The sequence below is a fragment of the Aulonocara sp. 'chitande type north' Nkhata Bay genome, linkage group LG14 (genome assembly GCF_057382095.1).
Source record: "Aulonocara sp. 'chitande type north' Nkhata Bay isolate Kocher_YH1m ecotype deep benthic linkage group LG14, A_spYH_male_GT1.1, whole genome shotgun sequence".
Taxonomy (NCBI): Eukaryota; Metazoa; Chordata; class Actinopteri; order Cichliformes; family Cichlidae; genus Aulonocara; species Aulonocara sp. 'chitande type north' Nkhata Bay.
The window spans coordinates 10,779,522-10,795,122 of record NC_141357.1 but is presented as its reverse complement, the minus strand read 5'-3'; positions in this window follow the sequence as shown (position 1 = coordinate 10,795,122).

The following is a 15,601-nucleotide window of genomic DNA, read 5'->3' as shown; positions in this document are numbered from 1 at the left end:
AATCAGATGTTAAAGCCTTACAGTGTTATCACCGATGGCATGTAGTTAATGATATTTTTTAGCAATTGATCATACTTGCATTTTTAATTTAGTATTTTAACAAACTATTTCAACTGGAGCGCATGACAAAAATAGTATTAGAATATGCGTTATACTTTCCAATGCTACAAAACTTGTTCTGTTGTTAATAACTTAATAGGTGACAATGGGAAACCACACTTCTAGCACTTTCCACACTTCCAGCACTGTGAAAGTGAAGAAAAAGGCACTGTGAAAAATCCCTGGCTGTTTGAAACTGGAAGTCACTGGGAGGGGCTTTGGGGAGTTCTTACAGCAGTCACAGAAACCACTGTTTTACATGATTAGGGCTGTGCCTGCTAATGTGTCATTATCCAGTCCACTGAGATTGCTGAATGAGTTGTTAAAATAGAGATTTTAACATTTAATGAACAGCTGAATGGATTATTTTTCTTTTACCTTTGAGTGATTTTTTTCAGTTGACTGGAACATATTACTTCTGAATCCCAAAAGGTTGATTCTGTTCATCTGGACGTAGCGTTTTCAGCGGGAGAAACGTTTCGTCACTCATCCAAGTGACTTCTTCAGTCTCAGCTGACTGCATAATTCCCCAACCTTATAAAGAGTACATTGCAAAATGACTGAAACTATCACCACTGCTTGAACAATGGACTGGGAGGTCAGTTCCTTGATCATTAATATGCAGATGACCATTGAATTACTGATCAAAGTCCATTGATCAAAGACTTGGTACTAATGAGTGGAATTCACAGAGAGTTGGGAAATGGCTGCAATCACAGCATTGTAAGATGGCGAAACGTTTCTCCCACTGAAAACCCAGAGGAACAGAATCAACCTTTTGGGATTTACTTACCTGGATGATTGAGCATGCATCAAGACATATTACTACTGAAGTAACTGTCCTAAGAAGGCTTCTCATTGCAATACGGTCATCTAGGAATCATCACGCTAATATGCTTTACCTGAATTCTTGGAAGATCAGTGTTTTTGTGAATGTGGGATTCTCTAATAAGGAGGTGACATTTTGACACATCTTATTACCTTGACAAACAGACTGAGTGATCTGGGTGGGATGTTCAGGTCTGTTTAGAGTGGTTTTCATCCTACATGTCTGGTAGGAGTTTTAGTGTGGCTGCAAACTAGATTATGACTGAATCTAGAGAGCTACTATGTGGAGTCCCTCAAGACTCCATGCTGGGACCTATTTTGTTTTTCATATATAGTCTTCCGTTAGACCAGATAATACAGCAGTTTAGTGATATGTCTTGTCATCTTTTTGCCGATGATATTCAGTTATTCTGCTCTTTTAAGCCTTCTGAATATTACAAACTGGTCGCTTTGATTAATTGCTTTACAAACGTAAAGCAATGGTAGAATAGCAACTACTTAAAGCTAAACCCAGATAAAACTGAAACTTTGATTATCGCGTCGAACAGTGCAATATCCGATATTAAAGACCAACTTTTGATTAAGATTTGTCCTTGGAGCATAACTTAAAACAGATTAAGTTGGTAGTAAAAAACAGCCTTTTTCATTTGTGGAACGATCGTGGCTCAAGAGCTGGGAGTTTGCCTTGTAATCGGAAGGTTGCTGGTTTGAGCCCCGGCTTGGAGAGTCTCAGTCGTTGTGTCCTTGGGGAAGACACTTCACCCGTTGCCTACTGGTGGTGGCCAGAAGGCCCGGTGGCGCCAGTGTTCGGCAGCCTCGCCTCTATTAGCGCGCCCCAGGGTGGCTGTGGCTACATGTAGCTTGCCATCACCAGTGTGTGTGAATGGATGGATGACTGAATGTGTAAAGTGCTTTGGGGTCCTTAAGGACTAGTAAAGTGCTATACAAATACAGGCCATTTACCATTTACATCTCAAAGCTTAGATAAATGGTGTCAACTCATGCTTTTGTCTCTACAAGATTGGACTATTGTAATGATCTTTTTACTTTTGCTCAACAAGAAAGGGCTTGCTAGTCTACCGGTTGTCCAAATCTCTGCCGTGAGACTACTGACTCAATGTAACAGAGGAACTCATATAACCCCTGTTAGTCCACTAAAACCTTTAAGTGGTCCTCCACACACGCTTCAGAACTCGAGGAGACCGATCCAAGTTGTTGCACCCAGACTGTGGAATGCACTGTCTCTATTTCTAGTTTGGACTCGGTGGAGACTTTTAAAAAGCAGCTAAAGACATTTTTATTTCACAAAGCTTTTAATCAGACCAGATCTTAAATGCTTTTATAATGCATTTATGCTTGTGTTGTGTTTTGCTTTCTATCGTATTACTTTTCTTGTGAAGCCCTTTGTGACATTTGTCAGTGAAATGTGCAATATAAATAGACTTCACTTATTTTCTTACTTACTTCACATGCACTTAGTCATTAGACAAAGGAAGATGCCTGATGGATGAGACATGGCTGATTCTGTCCAATAGAAACACAATATAGGAAAGAATAAAGACAAAAAAGAAGACAAGAGGAAAGTTAAGTTTTAGCAGCATATTTGTTTTATTAAAGCAGAGGGTTGTAAAAACAATCTTTATCTTTTTTTTTTTTCTTTTTTAAGTGTTTGTCTCATTCTTTTAGAACTACAATCAATTTAAAAATGAAAAAATATGGATTGGACTCATAATACCTCATAATACTAATGTAATTAGTACTGGCACAATATCGTTTGGAGAAAGATGCAGAAGGTCTCCCAAAGTCACAGCTCTGATGTACAAGACAGATGATCGATAAGAAATGTTGTATTTATTCTGTCATGATTTTAAACACCAGGTCAGTACATTGCATTTAAAATTTCAACAAATAATTGTTTTCTGGAAGGAAAGATATTTGCAAAATAAATGGCATAATAGATAAATTATAAGCCAAACAATGTGTTTTCTGTTCAAATGAATGCATGTCTGCAGATTTAGATGGATTATTCATTAAATGAAGCTGGGTGCCCGAGTTCTCCTGATTGAAACAAAACAAAAGAAACAAAAAAACAACAACAACATAATGTTAAAACCTACAAGTAAATTAATTTTGCACATAATCCCAATGTCCTGAACTAAAGGCAAATGTGTTGAGCTCATTTTTTATAATCAGCTTGGAGCACAAATATAATCAGATATATAAATAGATATATGGATATATGAACAGTGTTTGTTAAAAAAAATAAACCCTCTGAAGTTTCTTCAGATATGTTTCTTTTCTATAATGACCATAGATCAACAACAAGATAATTCCTTGTTTGAGGAAACCAGGGGGTTGTAGGCAATCAGATAAGCCTTCTAATCAACAAGCTTAAAAAGCTGACCACTCAGTTGCTTGCTGGGTGGTGGCAATGATTTTCAATTAGCTTAATTATAGTGTGCACTGAATAACAAGTTGGTGATAAACAGTAAAGTTTGACGTGTGATACAAAGTTATTTGTTTCCGCACTGAATTAACACTACAACAGTGTCCATACAACACACAGCAGAACTTTTAGAATTTTTTTTTTTTTTAGACTTGAGAAGTTAATCACTTAATCAGAATTAATCTGTGGAAAACACAGTCTATTTCCATGTCCATTTCGAATATGATAGTAGGTAGCATAAAAGTCAGGCAATACAACCTCATAATAATATTTACAATCCACAAGAGAACAGGTCAGATGCTCAGGGTTTAGCAAAAAACCCCAGAAACTGTTGCTTATAGATCTTATATATATATAGACTTCTCCCAGGCTCTTAAGTGTAAAACAAATGTCTTTATTCACAGCAAAAGCTGAGCTATTCTTTCTCACAAATAAAAATAATTTCAAGTGAGATTATCATTTTAATGTTTTGTTCTGCAATTATAGGTCAACAGGAGAGAGAAGCTTCTGCTAATGTTTTTTTATGGTCTTGAAGATGCAACTAGAGTTTAATGTGTTATTCTTTTGAAATTACTTTCCTTATAAGAATAAAATTTTTCGTGATGAGTCATCATAATGATGCTCTTGACTTTCTGTATCATAATGGTCTGTTGCTGCTGATACAATAAAAACTTAAGAAGAACATTCATATATATTTGACATAAAACAGAGACTCATGTTTACCACAGAGTATATGTACTCTGGAGAACATGCAAACACTGACAGACCACGGCCTGGTGGGGGAATTGAACTCAGGACCTTCTTGCTGTGAGACAACAGTGCTAGCCACCGTGCCACCATGGTGCCCTGTATGAGGACTGTGTCCTTGCTGGATTATAAAAATTCACATTTGGACCTGATTTTTCATTTAACTGTTCCAAATGCTGGAGAAAAACAATATAAATAAATAGTGAAGAAGATAAAAATATTGTGAGCTTTTAATGACAATGCCAGGTATTAGAGAAGCAGAGGTTCATTGACCTCACATATGTAACCCAGATTTGTTAAACCTCAGTCAAACTCTTCTCACTTCAAACTTTCTCTTCTATTCTTTGTTCTATTTTCTGTAGAAATTGTGTATGCTCCTTGGCCTGTAAATGCTGTTCATTAAAAACAAATGTACATAAATTTGTCTGTAGTGTCCACAGTCTAGACTGCCCAACACTGTTAAACACTAAAGTACACATTCCTGGGAACAGACAATATTATGCTTGCCTTTTTTATAATTCCTTTTTGATGCTCAAATTGTCAAGTTTTCTAAAAAGATTAAATAATAATAATAGTAATATTGATAAAATTATTAGCCTGAGTTTTACTCTGTAAAGGAAACATGCATTCTCATGTGAATAAAGGCTCATCTCTGTGACAGTGTACAGGTTGCAAACATTAATGTTGTCCCTCTTAGCTGATCTGTAGTGACAGCTTGCTGTAAACTTAGCAGAAAGAAAACAGATCCTATATGAAACTGCTCATGGCAACGTTTATGGATTTATACATTGTTTTCTGCACGATGCCTACTGATAAATAATGCAGTGCAGAGTGATAAGAGTTTTATTCCCAACCTCAAGTTCTTTTTTTTTCTTCCCCCCTCTGGTTAATCCAGCCAACCTGCCACATGATAGACTGTTGTAATATATAACACAACTACTGAAAATCCACTTACCCCAAGTGTCTGAGTAAGGTGTTCAGCCAACACGTGCCACCTGAACAATGTTTACTGTCACCTGGGATTTATTGTACAAGATCATCGTTTTCATGAAACAGTACTGCAGAGAGTGAGTTTTATTCTTACAGTCTCTCATTTTGTGCTTTGATGACGATAGAGGAGAGGGCTGTAAAATACATCAATGCCAAATGCTATTTAACTGGGTTGAGCTTTGGTGACTGTAAACGCTAAAGTTCACAATTTGCATCGCTGTCATGCTTGTTAAAACACTCACCTCTGAGGTTGAGGACATAGTTAGCCTGAAAGATGACACTCCCATCAGGATAGAAATGTTCATTGACAGAATAAAGTTAATAACTCTCATTGGATTTGGAAATATTTCCTATTGCAGCTTGTTAATGATGTGGTAATATTGGGGTAATTTGATGTAAACAAAGTAATAACATGAAAATAGCAAGTTATTACCACTCAATTAATAATATCCAAGTAATGATCATATATCAATAGCTCTTGATATAGTATTATATGAGTAACAGTGTGATAACCTAACAATAAGTGGGTAATATATATGCATTGACATTTTGATATACCGACTTGTGGTAGTAAACTCATAATAAAAAGGTAATATTTGCTGATGCTTTAAAATATTAGGATACTGTTATCATATTATGATGATGGAATTAATACTACCAAATAGCATTTTTAATTTTTCTTAGTTTGTAGGTAACAATGTTTAATATTGGGACTTAATGACTGTAAACATGGAAGTTCCTATCTAACCCATCAAAGGTATCTTAAATAAATCTGATTACCTTAAAAGATATGTATTAGTTGACATGCAATAACTAGGAATGAGGGACTTAAAATGCAAAACTACACGGTTCTGCTACATTTCATTGTAATATTTCTTATTTGCACCAGAAAATGTGTCTATGGACATGAATGGTATAATCGTGACTCAAACATAGGTGTTATGGTTACTTAATATTACACCACTTGTAAGTAAATAATTTTTATACAGCTTTAAAGTGTGAATGATGGTATAAGTTAAATCATCATAGCTCACAAACAAACAACACTTATTGATGTGCAAACACACATTTTTGCTCTGTGTACTGTGATCACGCCTCAATACCTATGAAGGGAAATAAAAACTATTTATTACAATATACTTTAGGATCATATACTTTAAGTAAGATGAACTTACTTATCTATTACTAATAAAGTAATTTATCTAAAAGTGAATTAGAGTGGTCATCTGCCTCCACTATGTGTGGTGAAGGGAATCCAATGAGAAAGAGAAAACATGAACACATGAAAATCAAGTCTTGCCACTATACATCCTCCTTGTATGAGTTTACAATCATTTTTAGAGGTAATTGGTCTTATATGTTTGTGATTAAATTTTAGAAGCTTGCATAAAGGCTGTTTATATCTTGCACTACTAATGAAACCATTCCAGCGATGGGAAACGGGAATGTGAGGTATTTAATATTCAGAAACTTGGTGAGCTTAATAAGGCCAAAGGCAAACAGCAAGTGTGATACCAGTGCTTCTCAAAATATATCAGAATATAATTTAAGAAATACTTCTTTATTTTGATTTGATTTAAAAAGATACACTTTTAAAATTTTTCTATATACGTTACATGTGATGTGAAATATTTCAAGCTTCTTGTTTTAACTTGTTAAAACCCTCCACAACGAGGACAAGCCACAGAATGTCATTCCTGAAAAGGCTGTCTGTTTGAAGAGTGCTCTATTGAAGCATGCTGCATTAATGCAGTAATTCATAGCCAATAGGCCCAGTTGTGTGTGTGTCTTACACATTTCCTGTTAGCCTACTGTGAGGTGCAAAGTATCAATTTCCAAGTAAAAATGAATTTATTTTGGCGTGAAGTCCTAGTGTTGGACACCAGTCTAAGATTAGTTATGTATCCTAATTGCTGAAGTGAACTTAGGCATTCCATAAGGCAATCTGGGAGAACTTTATAATAATTTCAGTCATTTGTGACAATTTCTCCTGTAACGATGAGAATTTCTCAAACTCAGCTTTATGAAAATTTGTAAACATTAGATGACTGACATGTTTCAGACAACTTTACAAAGATGAACACTCACACCAAAATCTCATGGTTCAGATTCAACTGGCTATTTAACTGTCGTCTCACCTAATCTGCCTGATTAATAAAGTGGCATTGCAGCTCTTGGATAACCATCAGCAGAGAAATATGCAATGTTATCTCAAAGATTCTGGGTTTAAATCTTCCTAAGGCTTTCTGTGTTTGCATATTATTCCTATGCATATGCACTGTAGTTTTTTTCTGGGCACCATGGTTTCTCTTTCATACACCGGTGACATGCTAGATCAGGGGTGGGCAATTCCAGGCCTCGAGGGCCAGTGTCCTGCAGGTTTTAGATCTCACCTTGGGTCAACACACCTGAATCACATGATTAGTTCGTTACCAGGCCTCTGAAGAACTTCAGGACACATTGAGGAGCTAATTTAGCCATGTAGATCAGCTGTGTTGGTTCAAGGACACATCTAAAACCTGCAGGGACACCGGCCCTCGAGGCCTGGAGTTGCCCACCCCTGTGCTAGATGCTAGATGAACTGGCAAGGCAGGTAACATGTAACTCTTACTCTGTCCTTTCTAAGTTTAAGAACCCCGGTGGGAACAGAAGTGGTGTCTCAGACTACTTTCATCTTGGTTGGTTTCCTGCTGGGTTGTATTTTGTTTATGGCAGTTGTCTTAGCCCACGCCCCTGTCTGTTGGTCCGTTACAGCCCTGACACTCAACAACGAAAGAGGCTCAGTCTGGCTGTTTGGCTTGACGGTAAGGATAATGATCACATGGATATACATGCTATGCATCAGTGGCTGTTGGGCCACACTCCTGAGTGCACTATGAACTTTTGCACTGGAAGGTTGCAATTGTATGTAGACATTAAACTGGATTGTGTACTCATGTAAGAGAGAGAGCTGAATATGTGTGAGGTATGAAATATACAACATTGCAATGGTAACCAGTGTGCACTGTTTAATTCAGATATGTTGATCATCTAATCTCATACAAGTAATTAGACTCCACCCACACGCTTCATGTGGAAAATTTTTCAAAGGCCAAAGAGAAATTACTCGATGCTTTTTGAGAAAAAGTAGTCTTTCTGGCGATTATTCTTCCATCAAATAATTATTATTCATTCAACACTCACACATTACTCCGCTGATTGAAGAAGTGGTTAGAAATGGTTATGATTTTCCCACAATGCTGCACCAAGTGCATGAATTCTAGAACATCTGGTAGTCATTAGAAAAGCAACCAAATCAGTTCATCTATGTGTCTACTCATCAGTCTCTCTGATTAGTGTCACAATGATGGCACAGTGATAACATAAAAGCGCGCTGATCCACACAGGTATGCACACGGGTGTTCACTGCTCGTAGACCCAAATTACACCTTTCTTGGCTGCTACTTCGAAGCACATCTGTCCTGCGTGCTGCACTACAACATTGAATATTTAGTATTTACTGCTGTTTACACTTAGCTAGATTAATGCGATGGTGTTGTGTTTAGTATGTTGCTTTGTTTTTTTTTTTGTCTTTTTTTTGCTTGTTTTCTATTCTTCTCTCAACAGGTGATCCAGGAGATTTTTATTTTTTTTTCTCCCCCCTTTCTCACTGTCCCTCTCCCCTTCTGTTTTTCCTTTCTTTCCTCTTTCTTTCTCCCTTTCCTATCCCTCACTCATGTCTGTCCCGTCTGTAACATCTGAAAATAAAATATAATAAATAATAAAAACAAAGATCGACCAAATGGACCAATACGGCAATGCCACGATGATCCATTTGGCAAAGTAAATCCATTGGGTATCCTTGTTGGTCTTCAGACAACAATTCTGATGGCTAAAGAACCAAATGGGACAGGCGAAAAAAAAGAAAAAAAAAAAAAAAAAAAAAAGATTAACCCTCCACATGCCAATAGAAGAATACTAGAATGTTTCAGATAGCTGATAATTCCAAAAGAAAGGGAGATATAGGTTGGTGGATTTAGAGCAATAATTCCATCCTCTGTACCTGAGTCATGTGTGTGTAAGATATCACATGACTCCCTACTGTATGTGCAAGCACTTGGGCGACAGTGGGAAAGAAAAACTGCCTTTTAACAGGAACAGACCTCTGGCAGAAACAAGGTCAGGGAGGGCAGACATCCACCGACACCTGTTTGGAGTGAGGAGGAGGAAGACAGGACAAGCACACTGTGGAAAAGAGCCAGGAATTAATAATAGCTAATGTTTAAATGCAGTGGTGTATAAAAACATATGAAGTAGATCACAACAGGCTGTTGTTTTAAACTTAAAGTCACTCACACTGGTATTCTTAAAACTAAAATCTTAATTATGCTAAATATTATGGGGATACTGCTCTTTGGAGTGTATCAGCACAGCCATGGGACTATTTTTACTCCTATTCTGAACAAACATTCTCCTGCAGCTTGTTACTCCAGCATAATCTCGCTGTCACTATGAATCCACCTTCAGTTCATTTGAGTTTGCAGGATGGAGGCACTTTGATGTTGTGGTTTATGAACGTGGAAAGAAGCTAATTGTGATTCAAGCTGTGGTCCCTGTTTTAGAGAAAATAGACTCTCAGCAGTCAGAGCACATAAGAATATTGTTATGTATTCTCTCTCTCTGTTTATCCTTTCTTCTTCTTCCATTCCTGTCTTTTCAGTTAAGTACCTGTGCTTAAGTGTCCATTTTCTGGGTATCAAGTGCTAACACGTTCTGAGTCTTCAGACACAGTGATGCCATCCATTACTGTTTCTAATGCAATCTGTTGTAACCTATTGTAAATTAGCAGGCCAGATACAGTTCTGCTGATCAAATGGAAGAAGTTGTTCCAGCGCTGTGCATCTTTGCACACTTGTATGCAGGTTAGCGAGAGATGAGACGCGAACGAGAAACAGTTCCAGAGCTTTGTATTAATAATGTCCCTGACTAGTCAGTATTAGTAGCAGGTTGGTGATTAAATTGAAAAACACAATGAGAAACAAACTTGTGACAGACATTTAATCTAACATTAATAAAACTGACTTTAGTTTCTCTTCAGAAAGTAATCTAATCAATGCACAATCCCTATAGCCATACTCTTGGAGCATGACTGTGGTTTTATCGGAGTGTGTAACTTTGAGGTTTCCTCATAATCCACAATAGATGAAAAACGTTCACATTTACATTCACAAGAGTGGGTTTATTCTCTGGGTAGCTACTGGAACAAAGTTTCCTTAACAATAAAAATGTCTCTTTTTTAGCATTTTGTGCGCACGTTATACCTATTTCGTGACCTCGAAATAGTGTTTCGTGGCCACAATTTATTTATTTTTGGACCATGTCAAAAAAAAAAAAAAGAAAAGAAATATGTATGTATGTATGTGTGTATATATATATATATATATATATATATATATATATATATATATATATATATATATATATATATGAACCAGCTGCTAGTTAACGAGAGACACCCGGAATGGCTAACCGAAGGTCGGACGGTCCTGATCCCCAAGGACCCCAAGAAGGGACCGGTCCCCTTCAACTACCAACCAATAACCTGCCTCAGTACTACATGGAAGCTCCTGTCAGGCATCATATCAGCTAAGATGAACAGGTACATGGGTCAATACATGTGCGGGGCACAGAAAGGGATTGGCAAGAATACCAGAGCCGCAAAACACCAGCTACTGGTAGACAGAACAGTCAGCCGAGACTGCAAGACCAGACTGACCAACCTGTGCACTGCCTGGATTGATTACAAGAAGGCCTATGACTCAATGCCCCACAGCTGGATACTGGAATGCTTAGAATTGTACAAGATCAACAGGACCCTAAGAGCCTTCATCAGAAACTCAATGGGGATGTGGCGTACAACACTAGAGGCCAACTCCAAGCCCATAGCACAAGTCACCATCAAGTGCGGGATCTACCAAGGAGATGCTCTGTCCCCACTGCTGTTCTGCACAGGCCTGAACCCCCTCAGTGAGATCATTAACAAGACTGGCTACGGATACCGACTACGGAACGGAGCAGTTGTCAGCCACCTCCTGTACATGGATGACATCAAGCTGTATGCCAAGAGTGAACGAGACATCGACTCACTGATCCACACTACCAGGCTATACAGCAGTGACATTGGAATGTCGTTCGGACTGGAGAAGTGTAGTCGGATGGTAACAAAGAGAGGGAAGGTAGTCAGAACTGAGGGGATTGAACTACCAGAAGGCAACATTGCAGACATAGAGGACAGTTACAAGTACCTGGGGATCCCGCAGGCGAATGGGAACCATGAAGAGGCCGCTAGAAAAGCTGCAACCACCAAGTACCTGCAGAGGGTCAGGCAAGTCCTGAGGAGTCAGCTGAATGGTAAGAACAAGATCCAGGCCATCAACACGTACGCCCTGCCCGTGATCAGGTACCCTGCTGGGGTAATAGGCTGGCCAAAGGAGGAGATAGAAGCCACTGACATAAAGACAAGAAAGCTCCTTACCATGCATGGAGGGTTTCACCCCAAGTCCAGCACCCTGAGGCTGTACGCTAAGCGGAAGGAAGGGGGCCGGGGACTGGTGAGTGTCAGCACCACAGTCCAGGATGAGACAACGAACATCCAAGAATACATTGGGAAGATGGCCCCAACTGACCGAGTGCTCAGTGAATACCTCAGGCAGCAGAAACCCAAGAAAGAGGAGGGAGACGAGGAACCATCATGGAAGGACAGGCCCCTGCACGGTATGTACCACCGGCAGATAGAGGAGGTAGCTGATATTCAGAAATCCTACCAGTGGCTGGACAAAGCTGGACTGTAAGACAGCACAGAGGCACTAATCATGGCAGCACAAGAACAAGCTCTGAGTACAAGATCCATAGAGGCTGGGGTCTATCACACCAGGCAAGACCCCAGGTGCAGGCTGTGTAAAGATGCCCCAGAGACAATCCAGCACATAACAGCAGGGTGCAAGATGCTAGCAGGCAAGGCATACATGGAACGCTATAACCAAGTGGCCGGCATAGTGTACAGGAACATCTGTGCCGAGTATAACCTGGAAGTCCCGAGGTCAAAATGGGAGATGCCCCCAAGGGTGGTGGAGAATGACCGAGCTAAGATCCTGTGGGACTTCCAGATACAGACGGACAAAATGGTGGTGGCTAACCAACCGGACATAGTGGTGGTAGACAAACAGAAGAAGACGGCCGTAGCGATCGATGTAGCGGTTCCGAATGACAGCAATATCAGGAAGAAGGAACACGAGAAGCTGGAGAATTACCAAGGGCTCAGAGAAGAGCTCAAGAGGATGTGGAGGGTGAAGGTAACGGTGGTTCCCGTGGTAATCGGAGCACTAGGTGCGGTGACTCCCAAGCTAGGCGAGTGGCTCCAGCAGATCCCGGGAATAACATCAGAGATCTCTGTCCAGAAGAGCGCAGTCTTGGGAACAGCTAAGATACTGCGCAGGACCTTCAAGCTCCCAGGCCTCTGGTAGAGGACCCGAGCTTGAAGGATAAACCGCCCGCAGGGGCGTGCTGGGTGTTTTTTGTGTTATTTATATATATATATATATATATATATATATATATATATATATATATATATATATATATATATATATATATATATATATATATATATATATATAAGAGAGAGAGAGATATCTCTATCTCTATCCACACGTGTTCAACTACATTTTGCAATGTCACAACCTTGCTCGTAAGACAGTGATAATGGGATGGATATACTATTCAGCAGTTCAAGGAAGTAGTTTATTAACGAAACTTAAATACAAAGTTAATGAGGTGTCCAAATCAGTAAGGTCACTTGTGTAGGTTGTGCGTGGGTGTAAAAATGTGTGTGGGAGGGAGTTCTGGTATATTTAAAAATAAAAAAAAACTCAAAATCAACCAGCGATATTTAGACAAGAGGACAAAGCTGGATGTCATGTTGATGGTTTTCTGGTAGACGTAGAGTGCAGACTTGCAAATGCAAAGTTCAGTGCATTTATTTACAGTGAATGACTCAATAAAAAATGACAACAGAAAGACTTTGCATTTAGTGGTTAGCTGAAGCTCCTAAACAGACAGATCTACAACTTCCCAGTCACAGTCATGAGACATCTGCAGTTTAAACAGATCCTCAATCCTTCTTTCCACTAGATCACTCTCACAGTATTACTCACACCCAGGGCCAGACATCATGTGCAGAATGGAACAGAAGGTTAGCTGCAGTATCTCTTGCCAAAGTGGACACAAGTGCAGACATTTGGAAGCCAATTCCACTAAATGTTTTTAGCTTTTAGCTAACAATCCAAAATGGACGGCTTCCTCCAGCTTAAGTAGAAAACAGCTGATCACACAATCACTCACAGGTGAGGTAATCAGCCCAGGTGCTGACAGGCAGGAGCTGGAGGGAGACCCACCTCTAAAACACAAGTTCTGAGTTTTGCACACAAACAGAGACACAGAGAGAGAAAACAAGTGTGAGAGAAGGATCGAGAGCAGCGGGTCGGCCGGGAGGATGGAGGAATATGATACTGAATTCAGAAAGAAGAACATCCTATCACACATTTGTTGGGTGGAATCTATATTATTTATTTAAGAGTTGCTTTGCGCCACATATATAATTTCAATTAACGTATCAGCAGGTAACGATTTAAAATGTCAAAATATATTTATGAGTCAAATCATGTGAACAAGACTTCATCATAGTATTATTATATAATAACACACAACATCAGCCTTTGGCTAAATCATTTTTGTGTTGCATTGTGACATTTTCACAATGCAATGTTTAGTACCATCTAGAAAACAATATGGCTTTCAAAATGTTACAACCCTAGAAGGATTCTGTGCCCCTGTGGGCGTGTCTATCGCTCTATCCTGCTGAATGGAACTGCCCTTGGCAGCTGACTCCAATCAGCAATTACTGTAGGCACTCAGGCCAGTGAAAAGAGAGCTGCAGTGCCAGAGAGCCTTTGTCCTTGCATCATGTGAGCTGTCTGGTAGTCTGTGACCACTTTTTCTTTGATCCCATATTTGCGACATGTTAGGATTTGTTACATTTATTTATTTTAGGTAGTTTATCAGCTGGAATGTCTGGGGATTAGCATGCCTGTTACAGTGATGTGAATGGCTAACTTTTTTTTTTTTTTGTGTGTGTCCCGTTTGGATCTTTAGCCATCAGAATTGTTGTCTTAAGGCCAAGAAAGATGCCAAGCGGATTTATTTTACCAAGTGGATCATCATGGCCTTGCCATATTGGTCCATTTGATTGACCTTTATTATAATTATGAATTTATTTTATTTTCAGTTGCTACAAACGGGACAGACATGACTGGGGGATAGGACAGGGAGAAAGAATGAAAGAAAGATAGGGAGAGAAAGAAAATCAAACAAACAAACAAACAAAACAGAAAAAAAAACAGAAGAGAAAGCAAACAACAAAGAGCAACATAATAAAAAGAACAGCACCATCACAATAAACTAGCTAGCAGTAGATAACAGTAGATACTAAATAATAAACGATATTGTCCAGCACGCAAGATAGACAGCGCACAGTGTGCTTTGAGGCAGCAGCCAAGAAAGCTGTAGTCCGCGTCTGTGAACACCCGTGTGTACACCTGTGTGCATACCTGTGTGGATCAGCATGCTTGTATTCCAAAGGTTTCTCCATATAACGATCTGCTAGGAAGTGTGGGGAGCCATAGCCCTGTCCACCAGGGTATGAAGCAGGTATGGAGGAGATCCAGGCCCCAGATATCCAGAGGCCCCAGAGTACAAGGACCCGAGGAGGACCACCAAAGGGGGGGAACCGTGCCACCCTCCTGGGAAGAGCTGAGTAGAGCCCCAAAGGAGAGGTCACCCCGCAGCTACGGAGCAGAGGTCAGAGGGGGTTGCAGTGGCGTGCCCACGGGCTAACTTATTGCTCAATGCAATCTTTAATCTTTATGCACTCTCTGTCTATCTTGCTGATTAATATGCAAAGGGCCCTTTTTTACCGCCCAAGGATCCATCTATTTGTAGGTCAGTTCAGTACATCTGATTTTCATTGTTGCTGTCCTTGACACAACTGCCATCATGCTGAAGAATCTTGAATGAAAATGGTAATATCTCGATATAAGACCAACAAACTCACCCAATAAATGTTGTCTTTCCTTCTTTTCTGTCACTTTAGTTCCCAGCCTCAAAGAAAATCTATTAAGGGTTAGAGATCATTTAAATGTTCGTGTTTTAATTAAAATGGGTTAATGTTTTAATTAAAATATACAGTAATTTTTAATAACAGCTATGGTAGAAAGAAAGAACCCTCGCTTTCAATTCGAAGGTTTTTCAATCGAGACATAATAATAAAAAGGAAAAGACAAGAAAATAACCTCAAATGAAAAATACAACCTCAGATAAACAACAGCACATATTGTAAGTAAGTAAGTAAAACTTTATTTATATAGCACCTTTCAAGATAAAAATCACAAAGTGCTT